Below are 21699 nucleotides of genomic sequence, written 5' to 3'. Positions count from 1 at the left end.
TAAAAAAAGATTATATATGGAAGTGGCCTAGTCACTTATATGTATGTAGTGATAAGTGACCTAGTCTTTTATTTCTCTTTAGGTTGACAGAGAAAGCTATAATATATCCATGTAAAGGCACTCTTTTCAGTTTTGATTTAGCAGGGAAAGGAAGGAAGGGAGGGAGGGAAGGAGGGAGGGATGGAGGAAGAAAATTGCAAACATGCCTATTTGTCTCAAAAGGGTTTAAATCTGGCTTATTCTCACCATGCAAACAGGTCATTAATCTGAAGAACTAGATATTAGCTGCTGGTCTTTATGAAAAAATCTCTTATTTGATGCAGCAACCATGAGTTTAGGTGACGAATATTACAGCTTGGAGTGTCTTGACCCTCTCTTCCTCCTTCCAGCTCCACTGTGATTTTGTAGGGCAGGTCAAAATGTAGGCCGATTTTGATAACACCCAAGTTCAAAAAGGTATCAAGAAGAATTCTTAAAAGCATTTTGTTTGCTTAGTTTACTTTTCTTCTTCCCTTCTCCATTTGACCACCTTTTCATTTTCTGTGGAAAGTTTCTGCATTTTCTTTCAAGTTGTTTTTCCTCTTGATGTACTGATGTTGTCAGGCATCCTGTCAAACTCTGGATGTAGTCCCGGGAGGATGCTATTTCCCTAGAGCACACAAACCCGAAAGGATGGACTGGCCCAAAAATTTTATGTGGTGTTACAGAGCACTTACCACTAAGGTAGAGAGGACAAAGTACAAGGGAAATGCAGTTTTGCTCTTTCAGTTTTGCAGAAGGGGAATTTAAGCAAGTATTAAAGGCCATCTTATAATACCAGACTATGGAAATCACCAGGAGATATGTGCAATACTTGGTTTCACAATCAAGACCTAAAAGGCAACAGTGCTTAGAATCATAGAATGGTTTGGGTTGGAAGGGACCTTACAGATCACCTAGTTCCACTTCTGTTGGTTTCACTGGTGCAATGAGCAATAAATCAAACTGAATTCAGGAGTTAACAAAATTACGGAAAACTCAGCCTGGAGACTCAGTGAAAAAATGGGAGCTTGGCTCACCACAACTTGCTGCCTCATGTAATCACTTTCATTTCTGCTGGATATTGTGCAAAACTGAACATGTGACAGTGGAATATTCTGATCTGAAAACATTTTGCACCTACATTATATAAATGCCAGACAGAGGAGGCTGTGGTTCCTTCATGGTCAAAAAGGTTTTTTGGGGCCTGGGGATCTCCTCAAATGCTTTAGCAAGCAGTTTGAACCACTAGAAGTGTATCTGTAAGCCTCAGGAGTTAGTGCAGAAGTTCTGGCACCCCAGTAAACAGATTTCTGAGTATTTATCTTTGTGATAGTTCTAGTCTAGTTCTATAGGCTGAATCCCTTCGTCATCTCAAGCATAGTAGGTGATACCCTCAGCCACTGCTTCCAGTTTCATTTCAACCCAAAAGGCTCTCATTCATGAATGCCAAGACTGCTTCATGATGCAAATCAAAGAACAGCAAGTAGAGAAGAATCTGCTTTTAAGGTTAAGGGAAATAGCTGGAAGTTCATAAGCAGTAAAAACACACCCAGCTTACTAATTCCAATAATGCAATTACAGTTGGCAATGCCTATCACACCAATGACTTCTTTGGTGATATTAATTGCAATTTATTATGTATGCATTCATTAGGCCCTTTCCTCCAGATCTGGCTGTGCTCTGCTTGATTCAGCATCTAAGTACGGCTCAATTTTCCTTGCCCTTTCTGGTCTCTGTACTTATCATTTCGCTCCTGGCATAATTAGATTCCTTGTTGGGAATTACTGCTTCAGTCACAGATTGCTCAAAGCAGCAATGATCCACCAGTGATCTTTCATTTGGGAAAATTTATTCTAAGGTAAGCTTGGTTCTGTACTAAACAGAGACTACTTCCAGCTTGGGTAACCTCACTGCAGCATGAGGAGAACAGGATCCATAGCATATTTCTGGGTTATCATACTAATGAGTCATTTACTGTTTTCCTCATTAATCATTATATATCAACAGCGGTCATTAGGCTTGTTATATTCATCATCCCAGATGAAACCTGGCAACATTCAAAGTAATAGCTTTCACTTTTTTCCTACAATTTGCTAAATGGCACAACTCTATGTGAAACTCTTCCCTGAAATTTTCTTTTTTTTTTTAAAAAGGCTCTGGCCTATGCATAGGATGATTTCTGTAAGAACATAAACATCCAGATCTAAAAAAAAAAAAAAAATGCTTAGGAAGTTAAGAACATCTGAAATCAGAAGATGATAAAAGAGACCATTCTGCAAATATAATTAAGGCTTTTGCTAGCACCAAAAAGGATAATACAACATGATGGTTATTTGAATGATTTTTCCTAAGATAACTATTGCTTTTCATTATTTAATTTGACATTAAGGTTGGTGCTCTGTGTCTAGGCTGCAAAACAAAAATAAAAGTTAATAAAACACATGCTAGAAATAGAATCCAAGTTCAGAGGGTATGCTCTGGGGCTAGGCCTTTCTTATGCTTTGGGGAGAAATATACTACCATACCCTTGTCCTAATTTTTTCAGTGTAGTTTAGAAAAGGCCTTATGGCTAATATGTCACATCTAATATAATTTGCTATTTCTGCCTTGTATTTTATTGAAACTTACTTTTTCATATTATAACTGCTCTGTTAGAAACTCTAAAGATACAGTTTTGTCAGCATTTCATCATTAACACTGTTTTTTCAGTGTTTTCCAAATCAAACTCTGGCTCTAGACTGGTAGATATTTTCAATTTAGGTGTGAATCATTTGGAATAATTTTGAAAGAAACAGTCTGGCCCATTTTTTATCTGACAATCCATTTTTCCTCCTGAACAGGCAAACCTAGCAGGATCTCTACTGAGTGCTGAAGCTTAAACCACAGACCAAGCAGTTTCTCCTGGTGGTCTAACCACCTTCTTGCAGAATCATTTCTTCCCAGTGCTCAAAAATATGCTAGAAGGCTAAGCATGGTGAAGTCTGACCTTTGCAGGTGCTGAGTGCTCCTGCGTTACACAGCCTGAGGACCTACTGGACCACTCAAACACAAGAATGTGCCTTCCTTGTACAGGAATTTGGTTTTACAAAATCTATAGATCCACACAACTGCCAGCACAGCTCAGTCAATTCAGACTTGAAACCAAAGATTGAATGCAATGATATCTTTGTAATAATGTTTTTAAATAAAACTACACTTACTCTTGAAGTCTTGACAAAAAAAAATAAATCAAAAAAAGGCAAACTATTAAACTTAGGGTAGGTTTTGACTGCATAGGAATACATGAGCAAATCTCCTGGGAGCTTTACTTACAACACAGCAAAAAATAAATAAATAAACACAGTAATTCTCCCTTGAATTATTGAACAATAGAATTGGTTAATATCCTCAGTGCCAGCTGCACAAAGAAAATAAATAAGGAAGAATATTTAATGAGAAAAAACTCCTGTCTGAACTCTGTGCCTTTCTCTTGAGCAATGTAGATGCTGAACTGGAATGTAGATTGACAGGTAATTAACAAAACATATCTAATTTATCTGATGATTGAAGATGGAAGAATCTCTTTCAAGTGGATTAAAAGAAATTCAAATATAAGTATTTCATTTATGAAGCTGTATTGCTTAAGTAATTCTGTATTAATTGCTTGCAAATGAGATATTTTTGTTTCATATGTCTTAAACCTCCACAAATACCCTTAATGAATTAACTGGTAATGAGTGTCTCTTTAAAGCAGATCAGATACTAATTTGAAGTAGCTTAATAGGTTCTTACTGCTGATACCATCATTACCTATTGCAAACATCATCAAAATAAAATGTTTTCCTTTTCTTTTTTTTACTCTCTTCTTTCCACCAAAGCAGTGATGTTAATCCTAAGGTAAAGAAAAGGATTTCCTTAGAACATGTCTTCAGTATGAAATTTCACAGGGTAATAGCAGAAGGCCTTTGTGCACTTATTAGTAATGAAAAGAAACTATGACATTTATTGATGTACATACTAAAGAAAAATAACATGTTTCTATAACTGAAGTTTGGAAAAGAGGCACAAAGTGATAGAGCAGCTGAGGTTGGAAGGCACCTCTGGAATCATCTCCTCTGATGCTCTGATAAAATCAAGGTCAGCTTAGCTTGGGTTGCTCAGGGTTTTATCTACCTGAACACTTCCAAAGCCAAGAGCCCTCTAGTTTCCATGGAGTGTCGCAAGAACATTGTCTTCTCCTTCTTTCTCCATGTATTCTCTGTCTTCCTTTAGTGGTTTTCACTAGCCATCCTTCACCTTCTGAAGCAGCACCAGAGCTCTAGTGTTTACTGTCCAGACTCTTCAGATGTTCCTTTCGCCAACACTTCCAGCTCACCTTTCTCTCACCATAGTCCTTGGTATTCCACCTCTAAATTTCACTGTTGTCTCTTGCTTTCTGTATCACTAATAATTAGACACCAATTGCAATTTTCTTTACTAGAAATAATGGGTTTCTGACATTTTTCACACCACTTAGATCAGGGTTGGAATACCTGTATTTTAACTTATACCTTTAACTTTAACTAATGCCTCATTCAGGTTTCTCATTAGAGTTCTCTACTAGTGTTAAAGTACTACATATTTATATTAATCTTCCTTAATCTCAAAATAATATTCTAATTTGCAATTCGATCTTGACTTAAAATACCTGCAATGATTTTTGGAAAAAAAGCCCACAACCAAACAAACCACAAAAAAAACCGAACACTTCTGGCCTAAAATGTGAACCAAAAAAAGAAATATTTTGCTGAAACACAGTAATGCTAGCATACAGAAGTTAAAAAACAGATATTTTATGCTGCATTTCATGACCATAACCTACGCTCCATTACCTAAATGCCTACTTTAAGACAGTAATTCAGTCAACCTTGATAGTTAGTAGAAAGGTATAATGGCCACAGACTGTCAGCCATCTTACCATGATACCTGTCCCAAGACAGGATGAGCTACCTATTTCATATGCTTTTCTCTATCTGTCTCCATACGTAGGAGCCTCATCCTCTTTAAGACCCTACTGTCTGCCTCTGTACTTTGAGTTTTATGATCATTCACTTCCAAAGAACTTTAGAGGACATTTCTGACAGGAAATATCTTGTATCATTATCAAGTCTCTGGGACCATGTTGTTGGCTATTGTTCATACGCACAGAAGATGCAGCCTGTGAAACAGGCTTGGCAGAGCAAACACGTGTGGATGAAGACTGAAAATTTAATATGCACACTCAGTGAAACACAGAGAAGACAGAAGCAAGGCCAAGACAGCAGGACAGGACAGACTATTGATTAATTTCAGAGTTCTCTCTTTGCCCCCCACATTCACCCCAGTGTGATCGACAAGGGCATTTCCCCACCACCAAGGGGTTGATGCTCTGAACGACATGACTGTATCCTGTGTCCTCATACAACTCACTGAAAGCTGGGCTATATTGAAAGAACAGGGTAGAAGGGAAAGAGAGTATTCAGTTCCTCTCTCATTTAATAAAATTAGTTTAACACACATGCTCTCTCTCTAACACTCTGTTAAGTGTTTACTATCTATGACCTCCTGGAGGAGATTAATTTCCAGAAAACTGTCAAGCTAAGAATGTGATACTTTTAAAGGGGAGATTTTTACTGCATTTCTGATAAGAACCCCTTTAAGATTGATCTTCCTATGATTTCAATGATGCCTTGAGTGTTTTGTTTGAAATGTTAGCCATTCCTTAGACAGTACTATGAGGTTTGGCTTTTAGCAAGACAATCAAGGTTTTATGCTTTTAATCACCATCTGTTGTTCAATAAATGTCAATTTTTTTCCTAATGTTATCTTTTAGCATACATGGTTTTAATTTGATTTTGTATTCTGTGTTCATTACCAGCAATTTAGGGCTCGTCACATAAGATTTTCATTTCTTATACACATACATTCATACACAGACACACACAGAATATGTGCACAATTTTCAAAGCTGTAGAGAAATACAGAAATCATAAGAAATTGTTCTTGCAGTGGTCATAGTGATTGCAGTCCCCACAAAGATTATAAAAAGAACAAGGTAACAGACTTCAGGAAAACTACTGAAAAAAACGAGGACTGTCAGACTGCATTTTTCAATCAGAATGATCAAAAGACATTTTAACTGAAAATACTCTATGTTAGTGAGGTTCATGATTTAAGCAGGAGGACTCTGTCTGAGTCACTAAAAGAAAATAAATCACCTGTTGACTCAGAAGATGTTTTGGATGTCAAAGCGAAGAGTCTATACACCCTGAAACACCACGTGAATCCAGACTGGTTGGACTAAGAGATTAGATATGAGAAGATTTTCTTCTGATCACAGCAGAGAAAGCAGATGTGAAAATGAGCTACTTTTGATGAGCTTCTGCAAATGTCAGCAGAGGAAGCAGAAACTCTATCCTGCTCTCTGATCAGGTGTACCAGGTCACCTGCCATTGATTGGTTAAATAGCAAGAACACACTGGTTTCCTAAAGAGTTTTACAAATACTTCAGGACTACTTTTCTGAAGAATTTTTGTTGCAGTCATCAAGGAGAGATGAAATACCCTTCAACTGTCAATGCACTGTTAACAGTCTGAGCTCTACATGACATCTGATTGCTTGTGTCAATTCTGAAATATTCTCCAAAGCCTTGGGAAACCACATGTAAATCTAATTGGGACAGATTCAAGGTTAGAAATACAGAAAACTGAGGTAGGTCGCTGTAAAAAGCATCCTAACTAGCCAGGCTGCTACTGTTTATGTCCTCAAGAGGTATGAACTGATGAACAAACAAAGCAATATGCCTCATGAACATAGTTAACAAGACTGTAAGAGGCCACAAGCAAAATTCAGGAGTGAAGCTGGAGATCAGTATCAAATCTTTTTCCAGAATTTAAAGTCATGGCTCTAAGTCAGAATAGGGAAAAAGAATTGCTGAGCTACTAGACAGCAGATGTACTTACAAACAAGACCTGAACAGGAGGTCTGGCATCCCAATAGGCTGTTCAGACTAGTCCCAGTACCACACCATGAACAACCAAGTTTGTGTTACTCTTCACAGATATTTGTCCAGCCTTAAAAACCTTCAAGACACATTAACATCCCTGGTCAGTCTCTCCCATGCTTGACTGTCCTTCCAGCGAGAAAACCTTTTAAAATCTTGATCATACTGTTATCTTGCTGTAACTTGTCACTCCTTGCCCTATGTCCTGCAGACATTCCTTTCCCATCTGACACAGTGCTTTGCCTATTTATTTGTCCCCTCAGTGCTTTCTTCTCAGCAGCATCTATCACCAGAAAGGAGAAAACACTGGTAGAATTGGAGTTTCACAGTTAAGACATCCTGAAGTCAGCCAGGTTTGCCATGGTAAGTAACATTTGTGCACAGTGAAGTGGAAAGAAGCACTAAGCATGCAGCTAAAAAAATAACAGCAGTTTCTTGAAGCTAGCCAAACACCCCAGTTATTTGTTCCTTGCCAAACATACAACAGGTCATCAGATTTAAAGAAGAGGCAGATGATATGCCACAAAATATAGCCAAGCGGCAATCACCTATCACCTTTGCACGTCAACAGCATCAATAAAGTGACAAATGTATTGTACACAAAGAGTAGTGTAGAATCAAATAGCACTGCCCAATAAGACTTCATTCTTTTCCCTGCCATTTTAGCTAAGTCACGGCCATAAACTAGAGCAGTCTCCATTTGCACTGCTACAAGAGACTGCCCCAAGGACCTTGTTAGTGTATTCAAGATGTAGGAATAGCCATGTGTCTGAGCAGCCACAGGCTGTTGGTTGTTCCAGTTAAGGTCAGTTGGTGGGCAGAAGCCAAGTCCTACAACATTCCAGTAATGCTGCTATTTGACCTGTACCGCTGCAGACTGGAATCATGGCTCAGGTTTTGCTGAAAATTTCACACCAAGCTTGAGCTCAGCACTGATTTTACACTAAGTTTTCAGATCTGTTCCTGAGGTCGCTAAATGCAGTGATAGTTTGTGAAATGAGGGGTAGTAAAGGCCTAAATGAGAAATAACCTGGGGGGAGGGTGAGGGGTGTGGGGTGGGGGAAGGAGTGAGAGGAAGGCAGAGCTAGAGGAGTACTACTGTTATTGAGATTGTATAGGAAGAAACAGAAAGATTTCAACATAACATGTATATTGGGATTCAGAGGAAGGATTCAGGTAAGAAAAAAAAAGTTATACAATGCCTAGAGGCAGAGGAAAGGAAGAGGGCTTCAGGGGTTGTACTAAGAAAGAGCTCCATTTTGTCTGCATTAAGCTCATGCTGATGGTTTCAAAAGCATAATTGCTTCTAAAATGGTAAAATTATGCATTATGAATACATTATCTCATGCATTTTGACCTCTTTTTCTGCTGACAAATAACTCACAAACCAATCCTGATTTCTGCAAATGTATCCACTTGAAGCTCAAAAATCGGTCTAAAATCAGATCTTTACAGCAGAGAGGAACACCTCAGCCAGTTCAACTACATTAGTAGGTCAGATAGATCTTCCATTAGACAGCCTTTCTCTCTCACACACGTATACACATACAAGTCAGTGCATACTACCCAGCGTCTATATTATGGCAGCCTCCTGAACGTTTCTCAGCTTACAAGAGCGATTGCCATGGAAATGTTGTGACAATCCCCTTGAGGCAAATGAGTGGTCTACACAACAGCATTTCTGAGCTCAAGAGGTCCCTTTTCAAGGCTATATTGAATTGAGTAAGTCACACCATTGCTGAGGCAGTCTCAAGACTGGCAGTACAAAACTATACAGTGATTTGCCAGCCTTAATCACTTTTCAGCTCTATGCAGCAGCCCTCTGGAAGTCCTGAGACATGCTTTTCCAGCACTTGCACAGTATAAGTGAAGCATCCATTGTTAAGGAGCTGGTTTCAATTTTTCTTAGCAGTCCCTTTTGTAGCAGGGTCAGCTCTTTAAAGAGGGCTAACACTCCTTCAGTGTCAAAAGGACCCTGGTTTGCAAGAAAAAGATCCTACAAATAAAAAGGATTAAACAGATTATTTAAATAAAGTGATACTGTATTATCACAGCTCAGCTTACTTCTGTCCTCATTCTTCAGCACAGCAAACTTCCTCTGACATTTCATATAGCTTTCAGGTATAAACCTTTTAGGGGTTTAGGATTCACTTTATCCTTTCCATTTTTCACCTCTTAACATCTTTTCTCTTCCCAGGGTTTCTCTCTCTCCTTCCATTTGTGCGATACACAGATACTAAAAATTAGTGCATATCATATACCATCATCCTCCCACTGCACTAGATCTTATATAACCTACCCAAGTTCATCATATTATCCTATATGGATGCATTTTATATAGGAGAGACTTAAGCTTTCAGTTATTGCTTCTAACTAACACTCTAGTAGATCAAAGTTCAGGAGCATTTGAACTGAGAAAGAGGACCTTGCTGATTATATAGGCTCAGCCTCAAGCTCTAAGTTCATGTTCACTTACTCTCCTATGCACTTCCCAGAATGGAGGATAGTCTACATCTGGGGTCTGGTTCAATGCCATCTTTCTCTGCAAGGGGATTACCTTCTTATTAGAAGTGTGAGAATGAGAATCTGGGAATTTGGGATATTTGCTCAGGGACAGAAATGACATAGCATAACTAGTAACATGACAAGGACTTAGGTTCGTGGTATGTATTAATGCTGAGTTTGAGTGAACATGCCCCTAGGAATGATTCACATTTGATGCACTTTCATTCTGCCCCAACATGTTTGCTGATGTGACCACCAGTGCACAGCATTATGGTTCCATTCCTCTATGAGCCAGGCTAAAAAAGATTCATTTCCCATAAGCTGCCAAATGGTCATTTCCACAGTCACAGCCTCCATGTACATGGAGGTCTTCACATTCAAAATGCACTGCTCATCCCTGTTAGGAAATTATATATACTGCCTGCATTTTAAAGACAGGAATAAGAATGACAACAAATGTGAATAACCTGACCACAAGGAACTGGTTTCCACAACTCACTCTCATGACCTGCCTCCTGCATTGTCGCCAGACCAGTCTTTCCTCATCAAGTGGCAATGACTTCCAAAATCACAGCCCAAGCAAGAACTGTCTCCCTTCCCACTAGGAAGATCTATCCTAACCCCTTGAGTGTCCACAAAGCCTGTACTTTACTCCTTGAGGCAGGAATATCTGACACAGTCATGATAAGCTCCATAGTCCACATGCCCTTCACCCACACTCATAGAGGTGGTCTCAGCTCAGCACATCCACCCTGTGCTTAGCCAGCAGCAAACTCCAAACATACCCTGCTGTTCCCAGCTTTCATATACCTTGTCGCACTGTGGCAAGCTCATAAGGAAAGCATGGGTCCATGTTAAAACCATAAGCCTTCTGACCTGTCTCTTCCCAGAGAAATGTGCAGCTACACTTTATGATAATGAGCAACATGCATGAAGAGGGCAATGGAAACCAGTTTGGACTTCTGTGACCAAGCTTGGACCAGCATTTTCCTGGTGCTTCAAATCGCCTTCCCTGCCCAAATCCAATATTGTTTTTCTTGAGAGACTCATTGCTAATATTATAATCTACACTGCCAAATAAATGCACACATCTCATTGATGACTAGAATGACTGAGATGAAATTGCCTCCTTACTTCTTTCTGTCATGTTTCTTAGCTCTGCACATGCAATTTTCCACCCTATTGTACTTGCTCTGAACTCTGCTTTAAAGAGCTTTTCCATTTACTGGAATACTAAACAGTCACAACAATTTATTTGCACTTCTATTGTGCCTGCCTCCCCTCAGAGAATATCAACACAAATTACAAACATCACTGATTTTAGCCTCCATTCATTCCAGCAATATAATCTCCAGCCTACAGACGAGGAAACTAAAGCGTGACTTGTCCGAAGTCATATAGGAAACTCACTCCAGAAATTAGTGGTGTCTTAAGGATGCTGGAGGCCATGTGTACTCTGAGCATGTGCAGCAGGCACTCTCTGCAGTGAGACCAGCTCCCTGGGCAGGAGGTGTGGATTCACTGCATCTGAGTCTCCAGATTTGCAAAGCTGCTGCCCAGAAAGTCTGACCTATTTGGCTGAAGGGCTGCTTTTGAGGGAAAAGCCCAGAACCTGAGCCTTATGGTGTCATAATTTAAGACAGCGCTGACAAAAATAAGAATCTAATTCCTGTACAGGTCACCTCCTGCAGAAGTTTTAAGCCACAGTTAAAAAAGCAGCGTGCACATCAACAGAAATGCTTTAGTTTCATTTCCTCCTTTGGGTGTCTATAGTCTTTCTACCCTTATCTCTGGCTGGAAACAACAGTTTTAGGTTACTAGGATATAATCCAGTTTGCTGACCTTAGCCCCTAATTTAAGATTTAAATATTAGGCTTAGGATAAGGCAGTCCTCCTAAATTGTTTCAGTCCCTACACAACAAATATGGAAGAGTGAAGGCTTCAGCAGGGAGATAATATGTCCAACTCAAGTGATGACCAAATATAGATGGACTACACAACCTTTTAGAGTATTTTTGGAAACACTTGTCATTCCCAAATTTCATATAAAATCATCTGTAATTTATATAGAAGAATCATTTAACAAGCAGCTTAAAATTTAAGCTAAAGTTAAATACATAAAGTAGGAGGCTTAGACCTTATCTTTATTTTGTATGCCAAATTCAGTTTCTTCTTGTTTTCAGTTCAAACAAAAACTCACTGTACAAAATTATTCATTTAGAAGTCAAAATTAGCTTCCATTCATAGTCTATTCAATAGAAATCATTATATAGCCAACTATTTCAACACAAACATTGTGGGAGCTGAATTTTCATTCTTTTACAATGTTGAGTCACAGAGAATGAACTGTCTTCTTCTTATAGCTGAATTCATATTATGCTAGTTTTATAAGATGTCCCCCCCCCACATATCAGACATAGAGCTATCATGAAAATATAGGTGAATAATAGATTTGTTTAAATATGTTGTTTTCAAATGATAGAAACTTTGTAAATTTAATTTGCATTTATTTAACATTTCATTTGAAAAAACAGGAATGAAACTTTCAAAATGGCACAACATTTCATTTCAACATTTTCAAAAGGAATCTTTTATATTTTTTATTTTGAAATGGCTTTTTCAAATCAAATTGACCTCATTTAAACACAAGGTGATTCAACTGCATCTGGAATATGTGTTTTTAGTTGACTATACATTTTATTTATGCCAGTATGGAGCAAACCATAGTATTTTTGGGTCATGCATTTCCTCCAAAAAAAGCAATAAATACTCCAGTTTGATGTGAGTTGAGATAGGATTTTTTTCTTACACTTTTTTGCCCCAGTCCTCAAATTGTATTGTAACAAACTCTATTACTTGTTATTTTCTCACTGCAAACAGAACCCTTGGTCCACATTCACCTCATAGAATCATAGAATCATAGATTAGTTAGGGTTGGAATGGGTCTTAAGATCATTGAGTTCCAATACCCCTGCCATGGGAGGGGACACCAACACCTCATCTAACTTTATCCTCCTCCCCCTCAAATGCAACAGTGTAATTCAGATTATTTACATGTAGATGTCCAGGACACAGGTCTCTACATGTGAGGTAGGTTTCCTCCATGAGGCGAAGTGAATGCAGCCAACAGAGTGTAGAAAAGTACTGAGCACAACCTAGAGCAAACACATACATCTGACCAGATAAAGAACTCTGGTTTCATTGGCCATGACAAGTGACGGACACACATTCAAGGTTTCACTTGCAACACACTGTAAGTAACTAGGGCCATGTGAGATGCCTTAAAAGAGTTACCTGTTAACGGGCTACAGGAAATGTGTCTCACTAGACCAGACAGAGACCAGACAGTATACCTTTAAGGCAGGTGTCCCTAAAATACCAGGGTGGGCCACAGAATTAAACCCCATGTGTTTAATATAATTCATTTAACATGCAACAATACTCCAAAGTGTTATCTAGCCTACCCATTTTTATTATTTCATGTTTTTTCCTTAATGAGCAGGTGAATCATAGTTTGACAGTGCCTAACTCCATGGATTGTGCTTATACAACTAGTTTGGAGAAAATACACCTTGTAGATTGATAAAGATGCATAAAATAAATTCCATTCCATCTTATTCATGTGGTTTGCACATGCAAGTGTGACCTTTGAATATTCACAGCAAACTCATCACAGTGAGAGGACCATGAATGAAACAGCCAGTCACAAGCACTTCATGAGCTATTTGCTAACATCTTGAAGGAAGGAAAAGTGGCTTCAGTTCTATAATTTAAGCATCTATGTCAAATTTTTGCTCCATTAAAACAAAACTACTCACTATAGTGTCATAGACAACACTTATCTTCACTTGTGGAAACCCAGGCAGTGTTTTAACTGGCATTTGGGGGATTCACATTACCAGCTTTAGGTATCCCAATGAAGCACCTAAATCAGGAAGCCAGTTTCCCCAGGTTCCCTACATAACCCACAGAGAAGATACAAAAGGAAACAATCTCCTTAAAACCTATCTAAATCTCAAACAGCAATCCATTCTGCAGAGTTCAGAGACCTCCCAGCCCTATAATTGCTTAAAAACATTAATAAATTGGGTTTTAGTTGCTCTCATGTGGGTATTTAGGACCATGTGAGAAATACTGGGGTATCACATATGAAGCATAAACCCCTCTGCAATAGCTGTGCAGCCCAAGCACAGCACCTCAGACAGCTCTAGACCTAAACTACATTAAGGTTGAAGTGACTTCCTACTTCACCTCAAAATTCCCAGAAGTTTATCTTTAATTACCATGCACACTGAAAAGGACCCCTGTTTTGAGGCTAACCATTTATAGACTGCCTAAAAGCTCTATTGCAGTCCAGGATTAGCCAGACAGGTGACATTCAGCAGACTAAGTGTCTTGGAAAAGCTTGGTTTATTCTGGTCTGGCAGAAATCCCATGGAAAGCCAAACATCCCTCTTGCTGAAAAGGTTTTTTTGTGGCAGCAGAAAAAAGTAATGTCATGATTTAACAGTAATATTTGAAATTCACTTCACTATGTTTGGACTTGTTCCCCCCACAATTGCCTCCCCCTTGTCTGGACTGAACAATCCCCCTGATGTGACTATGGAGGTCCTTGAGATGTGCACCATATTTAGGACAAAATAACGCTATTATCATACAAATTATGCTGAAGAGCTGCCTCGGTTGTGCAGGCTACACTAAAAAATGAATGAAAAAAAAAGATTAGATTCTGTGAGATCCTTCCTTTCAGGAACAATGTATTGTAAAGCAGATTTGCTTAATTTCCCTCAAAATCCCTCAGATAATGCAGGACAACGCTTTTCAATGATTCCCACTATAAGCACTGCGTGTCTAAGTAAATGGGAACATGGTACACTTCAGAAATCATTGTAAAGAATTACTGTTTATCTGGATAAGGAAGGGTAGTCTTGAGACCTGATTATGCCTATTGATCCAAATGCATTGAAAACTGTTCTCATTTTCACATTCCTCAAGTAGCAAAACTTGACATCTGTGCAGAAACTGTCCCGCTGAACAAAAAATATGGCTGCTACTGCAACTGAAAGGGCCAGAGTTTATTGCTAATGCAACTTTCACCACATTTTATCTGTCCTTCAGAGGAGGTTGCGGTTATTGTTTTTTTAAAGTTCCCACAGGAAATCTCAGCGGTTTTATCTGCACTGTGAGGGTCATGTAAAAGGTTGGGGCGTCTGAATGCCGAAGAAATTATTCAGAATGCAGATTTGTAAACGAGAGCGATTATTTACTGAGAACAATTGAGCCCGGGCAGAAAAAAGCCAGGAAGCACACATACAGTGAGAGGGGTAGAAGCCAGCTCTATGTGATCGCTACCTATCTGAGGTTCTGAGCAGCCGTATCTCTCAGCCTGTTACACTAATGAGGGATGAGGATTTCCACCACCTCACAGGCTCTGACTGCTGCAAGGCTGTTTGCATGGACCATACTGGGGTTTGTATGCTTGCCAAAGTTCATGGTAATACGGCAGTGGGGATATATCACCTTGCACTGGGACCTGTGCTCTAGCTTTAAATGCACAGCACTGGTTCTGAGTGCTGTTATTTGTTCATCTCTTTAACACTAGAACTGCCACAGTTGCAGTTATCCTGTATAACTTGACGGTATCCTGGCAACAATATTCTTTAAAGGACAACAACACTGAATTTTCCTAAACAAGCCTTTCCATCCTGCAAAACCTCACACACATGCACACAACACAGTTGATATGTCCCTGAAAGATTTGTATCTGTTTCATGTAGAGAAACGCTGAAGTTAATCATTTGGTCGTTTGTATAATGAAATCAGCCGCCGACCATCGTATGGAGCAGGCTGCAAACAGTGCTGATTTCATTATGCACAAAGAGCAGGTATTGAAATGATGGAGCATTCAGCTCTGGCTCCTAAAAATTCCTCACCACACAAAGCAGAGTAATATAATTGTTAAGAATGGAGGGGTACATTTTCAGAGTGCTTTGCTCAGCATTTTATTTTCCTGACTCTGATTAAAGTTAATGGGAGTCACGCAGCCGAAACCCCACGGATTGCATATGGTTTGATGACATAATACAGCTGCAAATGAAGGCAAGATTGTGAACAGTCAGGTGCAAAATGGCAATTTTTGCTCTGTTTAACCATCATCTCTTTTCCAGCTCTCAGCACATTAACCACTTTTCTGCTGATCATGTCTGCAATACCTAAAACTAGGTGGTGTTCTTTGGAACATCCTATTTCAGCAGTAAAACTGAGACCTTGTCAATCCACTCACTAGTATCTATCCTGTGTTTTGTTCCTAGAAGTTGGGGGGTTTCTTACAAAGTGGGCTAATGAAGTATGGTTTTCACCCTGTTACAGACTACTAGCAATTCCTGTATTCCAAGGTACATGAGGGATTAACTCCTGGGACTGCTCTACAGGTGCTACTTCCAAACCCTGTTCAGTGCATTGTTCAGTTAACAGCATTTTTCACCATGTCATTTATGGGTACAAAAGAATTCTTAACCAAGAGTACGCAGTTAAAGCCCCCAGGGCCTCAATGAGAAGACATCAAAGAATCACTTCCAAAACACAATCGAATTCCCAAAGATTTGCACTAAAATCCCTGCAGGAAATGGTGATGCCAGGAGCAATACTGATCCCTATCTCAGTACGTGGCAGGACATAGTGTGAAGCTGCACAGACTGCATGCCAAAGTTTTAAAGGGTTGCTCAAAGGGTAAAAACCCCAGTAGTCAGCACAGAGCCTTCATTTGACTTACAGAAGCCTTTCTGTTCCCCATTCTGCAAAGCTGCAAACTTCTTAGGTGAGGGAAGCGTAAAATGAATGCTTTGCAGATAAAGAGGTCTTCACAACTTCCAGCAGACTTTTTCTCCTTCTGCATTTACAAAGACATAGAATTTAAGAGTATCATTATATCTCCCACTTCATCACATGGAGGTTTCCATGCTAAATTACTGTTAGTGAAAGACTATGGCTCACAGATAAAAGTCACTATGCAAAGAGCTAACCATTATTATTCCCGTTTAAAAAGCCAAACTAATCTCTTCCTCCTTTAAAACACACCAAAAAGGGAGATGCAGAAAATGTTAAATCAAGGTGCATTTGATCACTCAAAACTTTCCTGAGTTCCAAAGACCCAGCTTCTGCAGCGTCCTTGTTTCTTGGGGGTATTTTTCATCACAATAAAATGATTCAACGGAAGGTGTTTCTATTCAAAATGCTTTAAATTGCTTTCCTGTCAAATGTATAATATGTCTTGCATTATGCATAAGAAGGATTTGTACCTCTTTGCTAACATAAACAGTATTTTCAGCATAGGCAACTAATAGAACAGGTTAATGCTCTGGGGTCTGTTCATAACACAGATGGTAATGATTTGTGCAGCTTATGTGTTTCCCACATCAACACCAAGAACCTGAGTTCTTTTATGTCAGTCTTTCAGACACTGATCTTCCATCATACAGGCAATGGCAGCGATCACCCACCACCTCAGTCTTTCCAGAGTCTTCCTTGGCCACCCTAATTATAGATCAGAGCTAATTAATTGAGTCACACAGATGCATGTAAAATCACCCAAGAATCCAGTAGGTTAATAAAGCCATGGCTCACTAGGTAAAGGCACAGAAGGCATTCCCACATTCAGTTGCAGAGTGCAGTGCAGAAATTACCTGTCACTGTACTCACACCACACTTGCACAGAGGGTTTTGTCAGGTATTTCTAAACAAGCTGGGTCATTTCTGCAGCACAGTGCTTGCTCTCTAGAAGCAAGTCAGTCACATCAGCATAGCCTGTTAGCCAAGTGCTCATGTTAGCATCATTCTAAAGCAACTATCCTGTTTTACAGCTTAAAGAAACTGTCTATATCACCAAATGAAAGACATTTCTGTCCTTGGTCCAAGAGGCACTGGCAGCTTTACATCATCTCAGCTTAGTGACTCAAGTGTCACTGTAAGGAGCTGCACCACAGGGCACAGACATATCCTTGGTTCCCCTTGCAATATGGTGAGAGACCTGAACTTATAAAAGGAGGATGCAGAACAGCCAACTCAGTGAGCCAGACAGAAGGAAATGCCAAAGACTGAAATCTCCTAGTTAGTTGCCATTGCAACACTAGAAGTCAGAGCCAAACCCTGTACAAATGCATATATCCCTAAACTCTCATTACAGGACCATCAGGGAATAATGCAGGCACTGGGGAGAAGGGTTTGGGTGCAAATTTTCCATTCCTCCTCTGAAAACTGTATTACTAAGCAGGCAGGAATGCAATATCATTGAAGGCTGAGGGATAACAACAGTGCAGTGCCTCTCTGATTGAGAAGTTCCAGGGCTGGCTCCTATACTTTAAACAGCTTTTGTACATGTCATGCACATCATTCATGAACATTAGATGCAGAAGGCCTGCTATGGAACTCTCCGTATCCAGGAAACTTACTTGGGTCTCTTCTTTTTCTGGCTCTTTAAAGCTTTCCTTTCAAGCCACATGAGATCCTAACTCATCAGCAATAGAAAAGATGGTGCCAGTTCAAACTGTTATATATGGATTTGTATGTAACCAGTCCATTCTCCTCAGTGATGAGTTGTAGCTCAACCGAAAGGAGAGATAAACACAAATTATATAATGTTTAGAAAATTATTTTGAAGGAAGGTGGGAATCTGGGCTTTCTTTATCTAAAGAAGAGAAGACATCATAGGTATTTGAAAAGTATTTTCCACTATGTAAATGGTTCTTACACAGATGAGAGTTAGCTGTGCTTTGAATCTGTTGTGGATAAACCAAGAAAACATTCCCAAACTTCAGGCTAAGGAAGTCCAGTGGCAAGATCATCACTGCATCCTTGTCCTGCACCTATACACTTCTCTGAAGCCTCTGCCGTTGGCCACTCTTATGTAGAGGACACTGGGACAGCTGAGACTTTGGTCTCAACAACACAGTCATGATTATTGTCTTGATTATCTGCTTAATTTGCAGCAGAGAAGGCTTATGAAAAACTTCCTAGTTGTGAGGATAGTCAAGTGCCCAAGGAGGCCACCTAGGGAGAATATACATCATCAGAGGTTTCAGAGAACAGATTACACAAACAGCTGTCAAGGGCAGCTCAGACATACGTGACCTTGCCTTCAAGGAGAAGGGTGGACAAGGAGACCTCCTGGGATCTGTCTAGGATTCTGACCCTGTTTTCATGGCTTCAGCCAAAAGCAGTGCCCTCAGATGCCTTCTTCCAGTGACACCTTCTGCCACCAGTGGATCCACTAGCTGTATAGCAGTATTGTCCATCTCTTTCCTTCTCCAGTATAATACATGTGCCAAAGGCAGGGAGATGCATGAGGGATATGGCTGTGTTCCATTACACCCTAGGAACCACACACAACAGACAGAAGATAAAGAAGTTTGGGAGCTGTTCAACTGAAGACTGGGCCACTACTTTCCAGCCTCATTGCAGAGGAAGAGCAATGGTTTAAAGCCAGCTTTGCCCTCACCCATGGCCCAAGGCCAAGTACAGCCCAACTGGACTGGAGAATGTAGGCCAGTGGCAGAAGCCATTCCCTGAAGACTTGAAAGAACAGTTGCCCTTGCAGCTCCCCTCACTTCATTTGCTTCTCTGTACATGGCTAACAGCTTGCAAACTGGCAGCAACCCAGCAAGCAGAGGGGAAGACAGGATTCCTGCTAGACAGACATATTCACCCTCCCAAGTCCTCACTTTTACAAACCATAATGTTGTGATTCCTTAATTCTCATCTCTCCAAACCCAGCTAATCTACAAAGCAAGCATTTTGTCCTATTAGAAGAACTCCTAGTCCTGCAAAATCACAGGTTGTTTGGCAGTATGAAAAATATATGGCTGCAGGCTCTGTGCATGGTGCACACTTATGTCATTGGTCTCTAGCCTTCAGGGAGCAATTGTGCAGTGACAAAAATGCAAAGAAAGAAAGGAAAAAATATCAAATATTTACTGGAGGAAAAGTGATCCTACCCCACATGGTACAAATTTAGGGATGCATTGTAGCCACATTATATGCACATAGCTACTGAAACAGTTTCCAACAGAATGTTTACACAGTTGTCTGGAAGCATATGGTTTGCCTACTTTTCAAAGCCAATTTATATGCAGCACACATATCAGCATGCATGAAAATTCAGACAAAAACACAGATGCATGCAACAAGCCCTGGACAGCTCTTTCTGGTCTTTATTGTTTGTTGCTCACAAGTACCTAGGAGAGAGGACAAAGGTAGCAGTCTGTTGTGCTAGGTGCTGTACTATCCCAAACTAGAAGACAGTTATTTCCCTTGAGCAGCATACAATCTCAATTTAAGACAAGATATAACAAGTGAATGTAACAGAAAGTGAGGGAGTGACATATGGGAATGAATAATAAGAGAGTTTATATGTGCCAGCTTTATACTCTCATGTGCCAGTTAATTGAATACATGATGCAAACAAATACTAGTCTTCTACTGAAGGCAACAAGTTAGCTGTAGTCAGTTGACGATTTATCAGGAGCTTCACAAAGAAATTAGTGAGAAATTTGGAGGAGCCCATGGGGAGATGATAGATATGTTTGGAGAGGGCATCCCAGAGAAAAGTGTCAGCATGGGATAATGGGAAGGGTGTGTGACATGGGAACAGGAAGATGAAGGAGGTTAGCACCATTTAGGCTGCAAAACAGGGAAGGTTAGGTAACACAGCTGCTGAGAAGGAAGGTTGTGAAAGTCCTGGACTAAAAAATAAAGAGCTTGTATCTAAGTTGTTAAAGAGACTGTGGAAGCAAGAAGCTGCAAAAGGAAAAAAAAAGGATGAATTTGTCACTGCACTTTGAATAGATCCAGGGTAACAAGTTCAGTGGGTGTCAGGACTACGTCTGGGTGAAAAGGGTCAGAGTGAAACTTATGTCACTGGAGGTAAAAGCCACATCAAGAAGTGGTGTGGAGCCACCAAACCAGTCACAGCCCGTGCTGGAAAGCATGGGGGTGAGGTCTTCTCCATGTCCAAGGAGGAAGGTGAGAGGAAACACCCCTTAAACAAAGCAGAGGTAGCACCAGCTACAGGATAGGGTACAACAGGGACAGCAAGTGAGGCTTGCCCAAGGTTATGTGTTGTGGCCAGCTCAAGAACACACCTTAATTTTAACAGCCAGCTCTACTGAACCACCTTCATTGAAGGCCTGAAAGGACAAGTCTAAGGGAAGAAGTGGAAAGATGTATTACTCCCTCTTCTTGAAGTGCCCCTTTGCAGAAGACCCCTCTCTCCGTGCATGCTGTCATTGCATGAATCAGAGCTGATTTTCCTGCCTTAGGTGCCTTGAGTTAGGCAGTGTGAAAACCACTCATAAACAAAATTGCATTCAAGTCCCTCTACTGCAGTTCCCTGTGTCACTGCTCAGACAGATGTCCTGTCCTCTGGGGTCTGTGCAGGTACTATTTATGTTCAATATTGTTTATATACCCCAACACCTCCATGGGGAGATGCCAAATCAATAAGCCAAGAGCTGAAGTGTAGTCATTTAGTGCCTTTATTTTTCTGTTTTTAAAAGGCCAATGGTCTTTCTACAACTCTACAAAGTCTCTTACAAAGTCAACAGAAGCACTGCCAGCACTTACATGCTGCACACCACGCCCACCACCCTGGGACCCCCCCCTACCCTGCCCACGACCCCACATCAGCTCCCCAGGGCCATCATCCCCTGCCCCAGTGATGCTGCAGCAGGGTTAGTCTCCAGCTCCCCACATCCCTGCCCTGCCCAGCAGTGGGTGCTGCCAAGCCAGGCCCATCTGTGAGCCCAGCCTCATCCCCATGGAGGTGCACCCAGCTCTGGTGTCCTCAGCTTGCCCCACTCCTGGAAGGCGCAGTGGGACAGGCCCTGGCTACCAGGACCTGCCATGATATACCAGGGGACCCCCTGCACTCTGGCACCAGTTGCCTGAGAAATACTAGCACAGGACAGGAATCAGAGGACAAGCTCCGCCTTGCCAGGACCAAAACATTCTGACCCAGCCCTTCCACACGAGGTGTTTTAAGGTTTTATAAGGGATGTTTCTGCTTACCTTCTGGTACTGAGCTACCAAGGTCTAACCTGATCATGTTTTGTCTTCTCTACAGTGACACTGTCTGGTACCTTGAAGAGAGGGCTGCTGCCGCTATCTTCCACCTCTGGGCC

This window comes from Pezoporus occidentalis, unplaced genomic scaffold (genome assembly GCF_034315485.1).
Source record: "Pezoporus occidentalis ecotype Australia unplaced genomic scaffold, CSIRO_AGI_Poc_V1 ctg5, whole genome shotgun sequence".
Taxonomy (NCBI): Eukaryota; Metazoa; Chordata; class Aves; order Psittaciformes; family Psittacidae; genus Pezoporus; species Pezoporus occidentalis.
Note: the sequence above shows the minus strand (reverse complement) of the source record.